Genomic DNA, 13,775 nt, shown 5'->3' with positions numbered 1-13,775 from the left:
GTGAGGGTAGGGGGCGGGGTCAGGCCGGCTCCCGACTGGGTGTTAACGCGGTAACGTTGTCTTGGATCTCTCCCTCCGTCCCCCTCCCTCCTTTTGCAGGCCGCGCGCGCGTGCGACGCCCCGCCCACCTCGCCCCACACTTCCCTGCTCTCGTCCTTCGCCTCTAGTTGAAGTAGAAGAGGGGGGCGGGTCTGAAGAAAACAAGGTGCGCCGGCCGCGCGCGCGCGCGCGCGGGCGGGGCGAAACTACGGCGCGTGCGCAGGCCCCGCGGCGCCACGCGCTCTCCTTTCCTCTGCAAGCCCTCTGGGAGACACGCTCCTCCCAGTCCCCTCGCTGTGCGCGTGCGCCCAGGAGTCGCTTTTCTTCCCAGGCCAGGGTTCGCGTCCGCAAACTCCCGCCTCTTCGCTTTGGCTCCGCCTGAGAGCTTCACGTGCGCTGAGGCGGCCGCCTCCCTGACGCCTTCCCGAGGGCGCGGGTTGGTGGCTAGTGGGAGGCCGCGACATAGTTATAACTGCTTTCGCACACTGAAGAGGGGTGTCTCTTTCTCCCCCGGGCGCCGTCGCGCCTGTCCGGAAGCCCAGAGCGTGGGCGCGCAGGCAAAGCTACAGCCTAGAAGTTTTGGCGAGGAGCTGGAGTCGCCTGGCGCGGAGAGCGCGCACGGAGCTCGCCCAGGGATTGTTTGGCAGAAGGAATCTACGTGCTGTCTGCGCCATTCCCCAGTGGTTTTAGCCAAGGCTGCTCTTGTAGAATTTTCTTTCAGATTTTGTACTAAAGGTGTCGTTTTTCCTTGAAACGTTCTCATTGGGGCGAGAGGCAAGTGAATAGGATGAGGTGGTCCTTTTTTCGCGCATTTAGCTTTATTTACAGTTTCTTTTCATCTTTCTGGGTCTTGTAGAGTCTTTTAGCCTCTCGAGTCCTTAAAATTCCTGTGTAAATGTCACCTCTGAAGCCTCATTCTGAACCCCTCACCTCACGCTCTCAGGTCATCTGATGTGCTCCTTCTCGCCCCAGTCTGTTTTGTGTCGCTAGTCCCCGCCCCCGCGCGCGTGTGAACTACCCTTGTGGCGAGTGAAGGTTTATCAAGGGAGTAACAGTTTTCGTTTTATCTTGAGGAACTGATGGGATGGAGGAGAGACGTGGGCAAGCAATGGGGGCGTATGGTATGCTAATTAGGGAAACAGCAAGTGGTCCATTTTGGCTTTAAGTACTGAAGAGGAACAGTCTGGAAGACTTGAGGTTGCAGTCTTAAGTATCGAGGGATAGGCTTGGACTTCATATTGCCGGTTTTGGAGGAGCCTCTGAAGGTATGGAAGAGGCGAGTGACAGGATCAAAACTCTTCTGTAGAGAGTTCTCTACTAGGATTGGTATGAAAGATTGGAGTGGGGAAAAGAATGGGAAACCAGTTAAGTAGGCTACCGTATTGGTGCAAAGAGTAAGGGAAGTGAGGGAACGCAGGACTAATGACAGCATTAGAGCAGGGGTCTGCAAGCTTTTCTTCAAAGGGCCAAACATTAATATTTTAAGTGTTCTCTATCATAATTACTCAACTCTGTCTTGTAGTGAGAAAGCAGCCATAGACAATACTTCAAGGAATGAGCTTGGCTGTGTTCCAACAAAACTTTATTTTTGGACACTGAAATTTTAATTTGATATAATTTTAGATATCATGAAATATTCTTTTAACTTTTTTTTTAAATTTTATTTTGGCTGTGCTGCCCAGCATGCAGGCTCTTAGTTCCCCAACCAGGGGTTGAACTCACGCTCCCTGCATTGGTAGTGCGGAGTCTTAACCACTGGACCACCAGGGAAGTCCCGTTAACTTTTTTTCAATCATTTAAACATGTAAAAAACTTTTTTTTTTTTTTTTCACTTTCCAGAGGTACAGAAACAGCCTATAGGCCATAGTTTGCTGACCCCTGCTTTAGAGGTATTTTCTTGAGGCAGAGTGAACAAGATTTAATTGGGGGTAATGACCATGTATAGTCTGTACTCCTCCAATCTAGAATACTTTCCGAAGATAAAGGGGGCACTGTTAATTACACTGGGAGAATAGGAGTAAAATTAGACTGTCCTAAGCCAACCTCAAGTGGTCATCCTAAGGTTAATGGTTAAGAGAAGTCAAAATTGCTTCAGGACCTGGTAAAAGGAAATGGAAGTGGCAATAATGGAAACAGGGAGCTTGGGAAGACACTGGTTTTAGGGAGAAGATGGCTGTAGCAGTCCCAGGTGTCATATGGTTGGGACAACATCGACAGGCAGGAAGAAACCACCCCAGAGGCTTCATAGCTGGCCACTCCTTATATCTTATTTACCAGAATTGGGTTGCTAACTAGTCCCTAAAACAGTGACTGACAAGGAGCATGGGATTACCATGATTGGTTAGTGTTTATCTGGCTTTTGACAGTTATTATACAGGACTGTGGCATGCATTGCTGGTCATTTAGCATCTCTGGTGCCTTCCTACTAAATTTAATAGCAACCCAAGGCATTGTGACACCAAAAAAAGAAAAAAAAAAAAAAACCCTCTTCCCCTCCATCCCACACACACTCCCTAGAGAAATGATGCTGGTTAAGAACCACTGGCTTAGACCAGTTGGGATTTACCTTGGTACTGAATTATGTGTGTATAGTTTTCTTTTTCCTGATTGGTTTGGGGGGAAGAGAGGAACTAAGCAGTATTGAAGTTCTGTTGTCAGGGAAGTAGGGTGGGAAATGGTGGGTAGGTAATTAACATTCTGCCATGAGAATTAAACATTTTCTTTCTTTCTTTTTTTTTTTTTTTTTTTTTCAGTACGCGGGCCTCTCACTGTTGTGGCCTCTCCCACTGTGGAGCACAGGCTCCGGACGCGCAGGCTTAGCGGCCATGGCTTACGGACCCAGTAAACATTTTCTTTTATATCCTTGATAAAATAAGCATCTCAACTTCACACTTGAAGCCCCCCCACTCCCCACGGGAAAAATCTCTCCCAGTAGGACACTCTTTTTTTGAATACTGTAGTAACTTTCAGACTGGTGGCCTGCTTTGTCTTTCCCTCCTTCATTACTACATGAAGGGACTAGTCCTGTATACTGATTTCCTTTACTCAGATACCTATCTCCAGTGGTCCTCAGCTATCTCAGAAACTCAGTTGGAACTCAAAGGCCTCCATAAATCCACAGATGACTTCCCTGCCTTTCCCTTACAAATGTAATCTGCTGCTTACTGATTGACTTGTCATCTCTATGGAAGATGTACCTCTCTAGGCCTGACCCCTCTCTGGAGGTATCCACACTACCCAACAAATTTTTCCATTTCTTTTTTTTTTAAAATAAATTTATTTATTTTATTTATTTATTTTTGGCTGCGTGGGGTCTTCGTTGCTGCATGCGGGCTTTCTCTAGTTTCAGCGAGCAGGGGGCTACTCTTCGTCGCGGTGCGCGGACTTCTCATTACGGTGGCTTCTCATTGCAGAGCACGGGCTCTAGAGCGTAGGCTCAGTAGTTGTGGTGTGTGGGGGCTTAGTTGCTCTGTGGCATGTGGAATCTTCCCAGACCAGGGCTCAAACCCGTGTCCCCTGCTTTGGCAGGCGGATTCCTAACCACTGTGCCACCAGGAACGTCCCTACGGTGGCTTCTTTTGTTGTGGAGCACGGGCTCTAGGCACACAGGCTTCAGCACTCGTGGCTCGCAGGCTCTAGAGCCCAGGCTCAGTAGTTGTGGTGCACGGGCTTAGTTGCTCCACAGCATGTGGGATCTTCCCGGACCAGGGCTCGAACCCGTGTCCCCTACATTGGCAGGCAGATTCTTAACCACTGCACCACCAGGGAAGCCCTCTTTTCCATTTCTTTTCTCACGTAGCCAACTTGCATTTCCCTCCTTTCAACTTAGCATGGCCATTGAAGTGTGATTGAAGTGATCTGTGTCACTTGCAAGCAAAAGCTTTAAGAACCCGTGCACAGTTTCTCATGCTCTTTCCTTCTGGCACAGTGACGGAAAGTTTTAGTTACCTATTGCTGCATAACAAACTATCCCAAATCTTAGTGACTTAAAAGCGTAACCATTTTATTATCGTCAATGGTTTTGTGGGTTGAATGGGCTCATGGGCAGTTGTCTAATCTTGCTTGGTGTCTCTCATGTGGTTCCAGCCAGGTATTGTTGGACTGGAGTAATCTGGAGGCTTGATGGGGATGCTAGAATGGCTGAGCCTTTCTTTTTCCAGTGTTATTGCAGGGCCTCAGTTTAAATGGCTTCTCCTGCAGAGTAGCCTGACTTCTTACATGGTGGCTCAGGACTCTTCAAAAAGCAAAAGCTTCCAGGTGTTTGTAAGACTTAGTCTTGGAAATAACACATTCTATTGGTTAAAGCAGTCACATGGGCAACTCAGTTTCAAGGGGAGGGTAAATAAACTCCACCTCTTGATGGGGATTGGGGGGAAGAGTGACAAAGAACTTGTGGCCTTATTTAATCTACCACCACAACAATGTTCCACATGGTGGCTGCTTCCATCAGCCAGGGTCCTAGGGTCAGTACAAAGTGGAAAAGAGTCCTTAGCTAATACACATGGTTGTATGAGTGGGAAATACGTTTCTGCTGTTCTAAGTCGCTGAGATATTTGTGGTTGTTTGGTAGCAAATAAAGCCTGATCGATAGTAATACAAAAATTGGTACTGGAAGTAGGGCACTGCTGTAACAGAAACCTAAAATATATGGCATTGACATACATGACTATGTTACAAATGTTAGTGGTTGGTTGTTAGGCAGCATCCAGCTCTGATTCACTTAGGAATCTCTCAGCAAATGTAGCTTAGAAATTTGAGCTCAATAAATATTTCTTAAATAAGATAGACTGTTGCTTGTAATTCTGTTCTATTTCTCTATTTTAGGGGAAAACACTTCTTTCCCACATCAGATGTTTCTTAAAGTATGGAGGGGATGCCACTAACATAACACTCGATACCTCATTCCAGCGCTTCTAACAAGTTTCCTGATGTGTAAGTTTGGCGTGTGCAGCCCACCTTCTTCCTCTCTCCTTTCTCATGGGAGCCAGGCCGCCCACAGAAAGTATGCTTTCTACTCTGCTGCTTCATACCACAAGTTTCACAGGGGTCTGCCCATGCCAGGGGGGCCTGCCTAGGACAAGGGAGGCTTGGGGTAAGCTTAACAGGATAGGCGCTCTGGGGGAAGGGGAGCTTCAGGCTTGGGAGCTAAGCTCACTGCCATGGAGTGAAAAAACCTGTTGTTTGAACTTTAATCCACAAGCGCAAGAGTGTTAACAAGTTGGAAGTTAATAATTTTGGACTTTAACATGAAGTCGGTACTGATTACTTTGGGCTGTAATTCAGAAGAATAAGATAATGTAATGTCTGAACTTTTCATTTCTTGCTGGAAAATTCATATTGGAAAGGGGTCATAATCTGAGGATGTCTTTTTGGCTTTTAGTTTTTAGAGTATTTTTATGTTATCATTTGATCTTCTTTTAGAACTTCTGGTAATGTTGAACAAGGTAGTGAGACATAATTTGAGGTGGCAATAGAACAGGTTGTGAATTATAGCCTTGCGTACAGAATAGCATGGGAGCTGATTTAATTGATGTATTGTTCTGACCCATTCAGGGCATTTTGGGAACAACACCTACCCTTTACCAGTGGCCCCACGAGATTCCACAAAAGAGCTGAAATCAGTATTGAAGTGGCCTTATGAAGATGGGAGCAGGACTACGCTAACTGACTGCTGACTTCTTACCCAAGGGGGATAACCATGTCCTAAGGTGATCTCAGTGGGTAAGCTGAAAGGGTCAAAGCAATGGTCTTCATACATTTTTACTGACATACCACCCAAAATAATTTTTAGGTTCACATGTAAAATTTTTTGTCCTTAGTTGCAAAAGATGTAATTTCTGGTGTAATCTAAATATGAATATTTTAAAGTATAAAGGGTTATAGCACTTAAAAATGCATTTAGTGAAATTAAATCCCATAGAAATTGAATACTCACCATCATCCATATTTACAGAAATTTTACATTACTCTTTTTTTCTCTTTGAATTTGTGTTTTTATTCTACTTCCCCATAGAAGTCTTAAAAATATATTTTATGCTCAAATGTATTTTATTGCTCACCCTATCAGTCTTTGTGGCAGTCAAAAAATTGTTTATAATTTAAAAAAATTTCTACCACCAAAAGGTTCTAAATGCCAAAAATTTCTTTTGGATTGAGTTATTTTTACAATTATTAGTAGTAATACATAATTAATCTTAAGTACATTACAAATTTTTCCAAATAATTACTAAAGAGAACTAAAATTTTCCTGGAAATATGTCTCTTAATGAAATGGATGAAGCTCCTCCTCTCCAGTTAGTTCATGAATGTAATTTCCTGCTAGGACACAATAAGAAAACAAGTTGGGGGACTATTAGGTGCAGGGCTTACAAAAGATGAATAAATGATGTTCAATGCATTATTTACAATAGAAAATTATATATCTAAATCTAAGTGTATTGCATAAAAGATAGGAATGAATAATGAGGTGAGAAGTGGTTAACAAATAATAAGCAGAAGTGTTTGGGTAAGAAAACAAGTATAGACTTACTATATTCAATAATCTTCAGGTAAAAACTAGTGAAAATATTTTCTCCCATGAGTCTGAATAATTGTTCAAAAAGCACTACAAAACATTAATGTATCTGTGATATATGTTCCTTTTACATGTAATGTAATGATGATCTGTTAGAAGGAAATTTGGAATTTTTTTAACATCCTTTTCCTTGAAATCATCTGAAATATGCAGTTGAGACACAGGAGGATGGCACCAAGTTCTCTCTCATTACTGAGCAGATGTGCCTTGTAACTGGTATTTCCCAGAATGTTTTCTACATATCTTCCATTTTTGAATTCTGAGAGAGATATCTGGAGCATGAAACTTTGCTGTGGGTTTGTTACCCACATGAAATAGGGCTCAACCTCCTTCAGTATTTCTTTTTGCTATCTCAACAGTATTGTTTGACACCATCAGGAAATGGAAGAGGAAATGGCATTAGACAAAAATGATCGTAACTCTTGCCACCCTGCTCTACAATTATCTGAACTCAGAACACTCCCGCACAGACCAAAATACCCAATTTCTAGCACCATGCTTTTCTCTTAATAGAAATATATTTAAGATAAGGAAAGCCAGGAAATCCTCCTGCTACTTATAATGCATTGATTAAATTAAATATTGACATCCATATTTAGAATTATTCCTTTGTATGGTGCCTTAGAGGCTTTTTGCACATGGGAGCAAATTGTCATAGTAATATCTGGGATGGGTGAGAGGATGCCTGTCTTTTATAAGTGAGAAAAGACTGATTTTAAAATAGAATTGGAAAAATTGAATTGTTGTGAAATCTCAACCTCAGTCATATTTTAGACAGCTCAACTTTAGGAAGGAGTAGGTGAAAGTTGAATGAATGGAATTGATTCCCTTAAAATTATCTGTGCTTGTATTCCTCTTGGAAAGTAGAATCCCAGGGTAGATTTATTCCAGTTTGGAGATTACTAGGTTAAGAGAATAAAATTATGTGGGGAATGTGGTGTAAGTTGCAGGGGGGTTTATTAACATTCCTGGTGTCTTGGGCCAGCCTTTCCTCTTCCCCATTGAGTAAGATACTACATAGTGAGAAGCTGCATGAGAAAGCTCAGCCCTTTGGCCAGTCTTACCCTTGGGGCCAGGCTGCCATCAGGAATCATGACTTCTAGTATATCCCTTATGCTGCAGAATTTACAGGGACAAGTCTTTGGAGTAGGTGGAGGGGAGAGTTTCTGTAATCCCGTTCTGCCAGTCAGCAACCCAGTGGTAAGTCTACCTTGTCCTAGGGTTCAGTGTTGGGAGGCCCACTGGCGCCATCTCGCCTCCAGCGTCAGCTTTATCAGGAAGAGCGACAGTTCTCAGCTGTCTACTCTTTTTCCTGTTTTTCGGTTGGCTCACAACTTGGTAGGAAGAGGGATGTGGTTTACTGAGTCCCCTAAACGTTCTCAGTCCTTAACAGTGCTGTGCATATTAACACCACAAATACTACTGTGAATTTTCCTATGTTTTTTTAGCCATGAAATTACATTCAATCCTACCTGTTATTTTTCTAATAATATTTTGTGTATATTTCATAGATTTGTGCATACTAATGAGTGTAGTTTGTTTTCAAAATGTTATTTTCTAAAGGACTGTTACTGGGCAGTATATGAAACATCAGAATAGTTAAGTTCAGGAGAAAGAGAATTGCTCTGTAGCCTTAAACAGCTAGTTCTTCAAGACACATTGTTGCCAGAGTTTCATAGAAGGTGAATGAATACATTAGGGGTTGATTGTAAGGAGATTAGGCGTGCCATTCTGTTTCTTCCTGTACTGTAAGTTACTTGGCCTGCTAAGCCTTTTAACATTCATAAAACAATGATATAAAATATGGCCCTCATATGAGACAATAAGATTATAAAGCACGAATCTTTGTTTTGTAAGCAACTTGGGTCTTTAGAAAATGAGCTGCTTTTTAGATTACAAAAAAAAAAAAAAATCAGGAGCTTAAAGCTTCAGTTTAATGAAGAATAAACTGTTCTTGAATCCTCTGTCATTGCATAATTCAAATATTGTCATACACTAGCGGAAATTTTGACTGGCTTTGACTTTGTTATGGTTACTGAAAGGAGGTTCTCCGGCAGAACATAAATTTTTATTGGCAAGCAGGTGCAGGAATTCCTGATGAGAAGAACCAAAAGATCACAACTTTGATTCTTCTTTTTTCTCTTGCCTGCAACATCCAATCGAAGATCAAGTCCTGTTGATCCTACCTCCAAAATATGATCCCAAATTTGACGGACCACTTCTCACTATGTCTACTGCTACCATCCTGGTACAAGCCATCAGCAGCTCTCATTTAGACCATGACAATAGCCTCTTGTCTGGCTCCTGGGTTTCCAGTCTTGCCTTCCTAGAATTCATTCTCAATCATTAGCCATTTAACAATATAAATCAGACTATCACTTCCCTAACTATACTTCCCTAATGTCTTTCCCTTGCAATTAGAATAAAATCCAAGCTCCTCATCATGGCCCTTATGATCTGTTGTACATCTACCCTCTGATTGCTCTTAACTCACATTCCTTGTTCATTATGCTCTAGCCAAATTGGTTTTCTATCTTTCTTTGAATGCACCAAGCTCATTCCTACCTTTGAGATTTTGCATTTGCTCTTTTTCCAGCCTGGAATTCTTTGCTCCCAGATTTTCTCATGGCTGATTCATTCTCATTACTTAGGTTGCAGCTCAAATGTCCATCCCTCAGAGAAGCCTTTTATCCTGACCACACATCTAAAGAGCTGTCATCCCTTCTCCCCAACTTTAATCATTTCCTATCCTGCTTAATTGTTTTCACAGTATTTAGTACTGCCTGAAACTCTCTTATTTTTCACATGTTTATTATTTGGCCCTCTGCTAACCCCCACTAGAATGTGACTCCATGGTGGGTAGGGCTCGTCTGTCTTGTTCCCTGCTATATCCTCAGTGCTTGGAATGAAGGTTGCCATTTAGTGGGGGTTTATTACATATTTGAATGAGTGAATGACTCAAGATCCAGATGTAGCCAGAGAAGGCCTCCCAAGAGGTCTTTACCTTAGTAATTTACCATAGTTCAGAGTTGTGGCCCTTTTGTTTTAAATGCTCAGATGTCAGCTTTTGCCAGCACATGGAGGTGTTTTTCCTCCAGGGCAGAACTTACGTTAATGAAAGTATAAGACTGTAAAATCCCTATACTAATTTATTAGTTTTCAGTGAGCAATATAGCTGTCACATGGACCCAGACTCGTAGTAATATGATCTGTTGTGGATTTTCTGCCTGTGGGCTAGCACACATAGGACAGGGCATTAAGTGAGAAACTTTTTGGGAAAACATGGAATACAAAAAAGGAGAAAGAGTAAGATGCCTTGTATGTTTCAAGACATTTGTTTATTTAACAAATATTTATAGATTTCTGACTTTGTTTTGTGTTCTGTGCTAGGTACTGAAGAATCAACAAGTAATACTATTAAGCACCAGCAGTTTAATCGGAGAGGCAGACAATAAACTGACAATTACAGATCAATGTCAAAAGTTCTCTTTTTAGGTTCATGCCAGCGTGATGTAGGAGGACCTAGAAGGGAAACTGAGCCTTGGGGGATCAAGGTGAGCTTCCCAGGAGTTAGGATTATTTGAGCTGAACTCTGAAGAGTTAGCCAGGCAGAACAAGGAAAGGTGTGGGGGGCACTGCTGGCAGAAGCTGCAGCCTGAGCAAAGGTCAGCTGGAGAGAGCAGAACCTTCTAAGAACTACAAGTAGTTCAGTAAGGTTGGGGAAAGGTGGAATGAGAAGCCTGGCTATCAGACTCACAGACCTAAGTAGGTCTGGACTTTATCCCTATGAGAGGGAGCTACTGAAAGTTTTCGTTTTGGTGAAGGGGCAGAGTACATCTTTCAGACTGCCCTAGTACAGCCAATACTTTGCATTCCTTTCTTCGAAAGAACTTCCCATGAATATCTGGAGAAAGTCCACGCTCCTCCTCCGAGAACGTGCAGTCCTTCCTTTACTACCCCCAGCCTTATACCTGCTATACCTGCTGCCTCCACAGCGCACTCTGTGCTCCAGACCCACCAAACTTCCCAGCTTCCAGACTCACTTCCCGATCTTTAATTATGCTTTCGTAGCCTCCACTCCTGCTAGCACTCTCAGCAGGCCACTTTCAAAAGGTGTTACAGGATTAGTCTTCCAACCTATAAAGGCAATACATGTTCCTTGCAGCACAGAGACATGCAGAGGAAGAGCTAAAACCTTCTCCTTTCCTCTCACCACCACACACACATACACAGTGTGCTTTAAAACATATATACACTTTTAACTAAAATATATCTATGCTATACAATTTGTACAGTTCTTCCCTGCTCCCCCAACAGAATATCCAGTATTTGCTGGATGCCAGGCCCTATGCTTTATCTCATTTACCCCACAACTACCATACAAGGTAGGTACTGTGATCCCCAGTGGAAGGACAAGCAACTGAGATGTGACTAATTTGCCCAAGGTTGCCCAGTTAATGGGAGCAGCAATTTGAACTAGGGCAATGTGGCTCTCAAGTCCACTGCCTTTTGCTATCTTCCAAATAATGCTATTTTTGTTCTTTTCAATAACTACAATATTTATATGGAGGTCTAGAATTTATTCAATTATTCCTCTGTTGATGAATGTTGAGGTTGTTTTTTGCCACTTAAAATGCCTCAATATGTAATTCTCCAAAGTGGGATTTGAGGTCAGAGGTCATACTTATTTTTAAATCAGTACGTGACCAAATAATGTTCCAAGGATTGTGTAGCATTTTCATATCCCCAAGAATCATGGGACAGTATCTGTTTCCCTATACCCTCATTAGTTCTAATACTGATATTTTTAGGTTTTGGGGTTTTTTTTGGCACTTTGGTCAGTAGAAACAGTGCAACTTTGTTTTGATTTGCATGTTTCCTGACTACAGGTGCAGTTGAGAATTTTTCTGTGTGTTTTTGGGATATTTACATTTCCTGTTCCATGATTTGTCTATTCATTTCCTCTCCTGTTCATTTTTTCTGTTGGATTGTTTGTCCTTGATCATTTTTTGGCGGGAGGGAGCATGTTTATAGTAGTAGTAATATTAACCCTTTTTCTGACATGTGTTCAAATATGTCCTCCTCTTCTGTGTTCATTCACCTTTTGACTTTTTTAAGGCATCCTTTAATTTAATTTGTATGTGCTCAAATCTATTGGTCTTTCCCGTCATGGCTTTTGGGCTTCTTGAAATTGACAGGTTTTGGGCATCTCCCTTTATTAAGGATTGGACCAGCCAGCCAGGACTGTCCTTGGAGGCTGCTTGATGGGCTTTGATGACTTTTCTCAGACTCTTATACCTTTGCTGCTACCTCGCAATCTCCTTCTGAGGGATCTGTTTTCTTGAGATTTGTTATTACATTCAAGCAAAGCCTTTCTGGCCTGGGAATCATTTGTCACTTATAAAAATGCGTTTGCATATCTTTGCTCTGATTCACTGTGTGCTCATTTTGTTTCTCTCTTCTAGTTTTAAGAAGCAGTTACCATGGGGTTTTCTATTTTATGTATTGAGTTTGGGGCCATCTTTAGCCTCTGAGTTCTTAAGCTTAAAAATCTTAAGCTTTAAAAGGGAAGATGTGCCCTTGATATAAGACGTATGGATGGTGAAGATAAATTGGTAATGGGGAAGTTGTGGGCTTGAGAGTGAGTTTGATTCTGTCTTTGATTACAGCTGTATAATCCCGGGGAGGTTGTTATAAGTCTCAGGGCCCTTTTTCATAAAATGGAAGTGATAATAATACTGCTTTGAGGCCACTTTTTGACATAGGATAGGCCTCCAACAGTTTACTTAGATGTTTCTTCCTTTTTGGTCACATTTCAAGAATATTTTAATGAGGTCAGGTCTTCACAAATTACCTTGGTATCCCTTTTGGTGAAACAAACTCTTTTCATTTGATGTCAGGTTGTAAAAGAAGGATAAAAGTTCTTGGCCTTAAAGACTGACACTCTTTACAGCTCTCTGGAATGAGCTGCCCATATTTCATTATTGAAGAGAGAAACATTTAAACTCTAAGTGGAAATTAAATTTGAGGCCATTTTACACAAACCATGGCTTAGGGCCAAGGCTACAAGACAAAGCATGTGTGGGTTGGGGGTAGACACTAGGGAGGAGTCTGGCCTGCATTTTGGTGGATTTCAAAATGTGTACCAGAATTTGTTCCAAGTCGTCATTAATGGGCTCATAGAAAAGAAAGTTAGAGGGAATCTAGATTTGTCACCCAGGCCTCTTCCCCTCCCCTCAAGCTGATGATCATGAAACCACTTAGCGAATTCAGTTGGTTGAATTGCTCAACTGATAGTATTCCTGAATGATAACTAATTTTAGAGGATTTGGGGCTGAGTACTGATTCTGAGAAGCTAAAAAGGAGAAATGGGTCTCAGGAGAGCTTATGCTTCATCCTGTGTAATGATCTTTGTTCTTTGTCTCCCACCTCCACATTTGAGGCAGCATTGACCTGCTCTTTCATCAGGATCCAATAGACAAAGGGAAGGAGGCCTAACCCAGTTCCTAGCTTAAAAGGCTTGCTGTCCTGCAAGCTCAGGCCTTGAAGGATTCAGACTTTATGCAGGTACTCAAATCAACTAACATAGTTGAGCGCTATGTGTAAGACACTGTGTAGGATGGTGAGTGTGTATGTTTGAGAGAGGCAGAGAGACAGGGGTTGGAGAGGGAGAAGGAGGTGTCTAAGGCAGGTTTCTTGCCCTCAAGTAGCAGAGGTTGCTAGTAACTCGAATGCTTAAGAGGTCAGGCATATTAGGTTAGTTAAGTGACTTTGCATGTGTAAGAGAAACAAGAGAGTAAGCATGATAGTTGACAATAGATACTTGTGTCACTGACCATAGGATGTGGTGTGGGCTATGTTAAACTGGAGTGTGCATCCCTATTGAACAGGAACAGCCCATGCAAGGATCTACAACAGTGGTTCTCAAAGTATGGTCTCTTGACCAGCAGCATCAAAATCACCTGAAGCTTGTTAGAAATGCTGTTTTTTCGGTCCTATCCCAGACTTAAGGAATCAGAAACTCTGAGGATGGGGTCTTGCAGCTTATGTTTTAATGATCTCTTGCTGTGATTCTTATGCTCCCTAAAGTTTGTGTTGCCTTGTGGGAATTTGGGCCCAGTGTTGCTAGATCTTTTGGTTTTTCAAGAGAAGCTAGAAAACT

At 42.2% G+C, this 13,775-nt stretch overlaps 1 long non-coding RNA gene across 1 annotated transcript; it reads left to right on the top strand.

The window, feature by feature from the left end:
• The first annotated feature begins 1,798 nt into the window (after positions 1 to 1,798).
• On the top strand, positions 1,799 to 6,170 carry LOC309961363. The gene is made up of 3 exons (XR_014326180.1): positions 1,799 to 3,263; positions 4,864 to 4,971; positions 5,593 to 6,170. It is a non-coding gene; the product is annotated as an uncharacterized lncRNA (long non-coding RNA).
• Positions 6,171 to 13,775: the final 7,605 nt, after the last annotated feature.

Source organism: Leucopleurus acutus, assembly GCF_964270905.1.
Source record: "Leucopleurus acutus genome assembly, chromosome: 4".
NCBI classification, from domain to species: Eukaryota; Metazoa; Chordata; class Mammalia; order Artiodactyla; family Delphinidae; genus Leucopleurus; species Leucopleurus acutus.
Note: the sequence above shows the minus strand (reverse complement) of the source record. Positions and strands in the feature narration are given on the sequence as shown.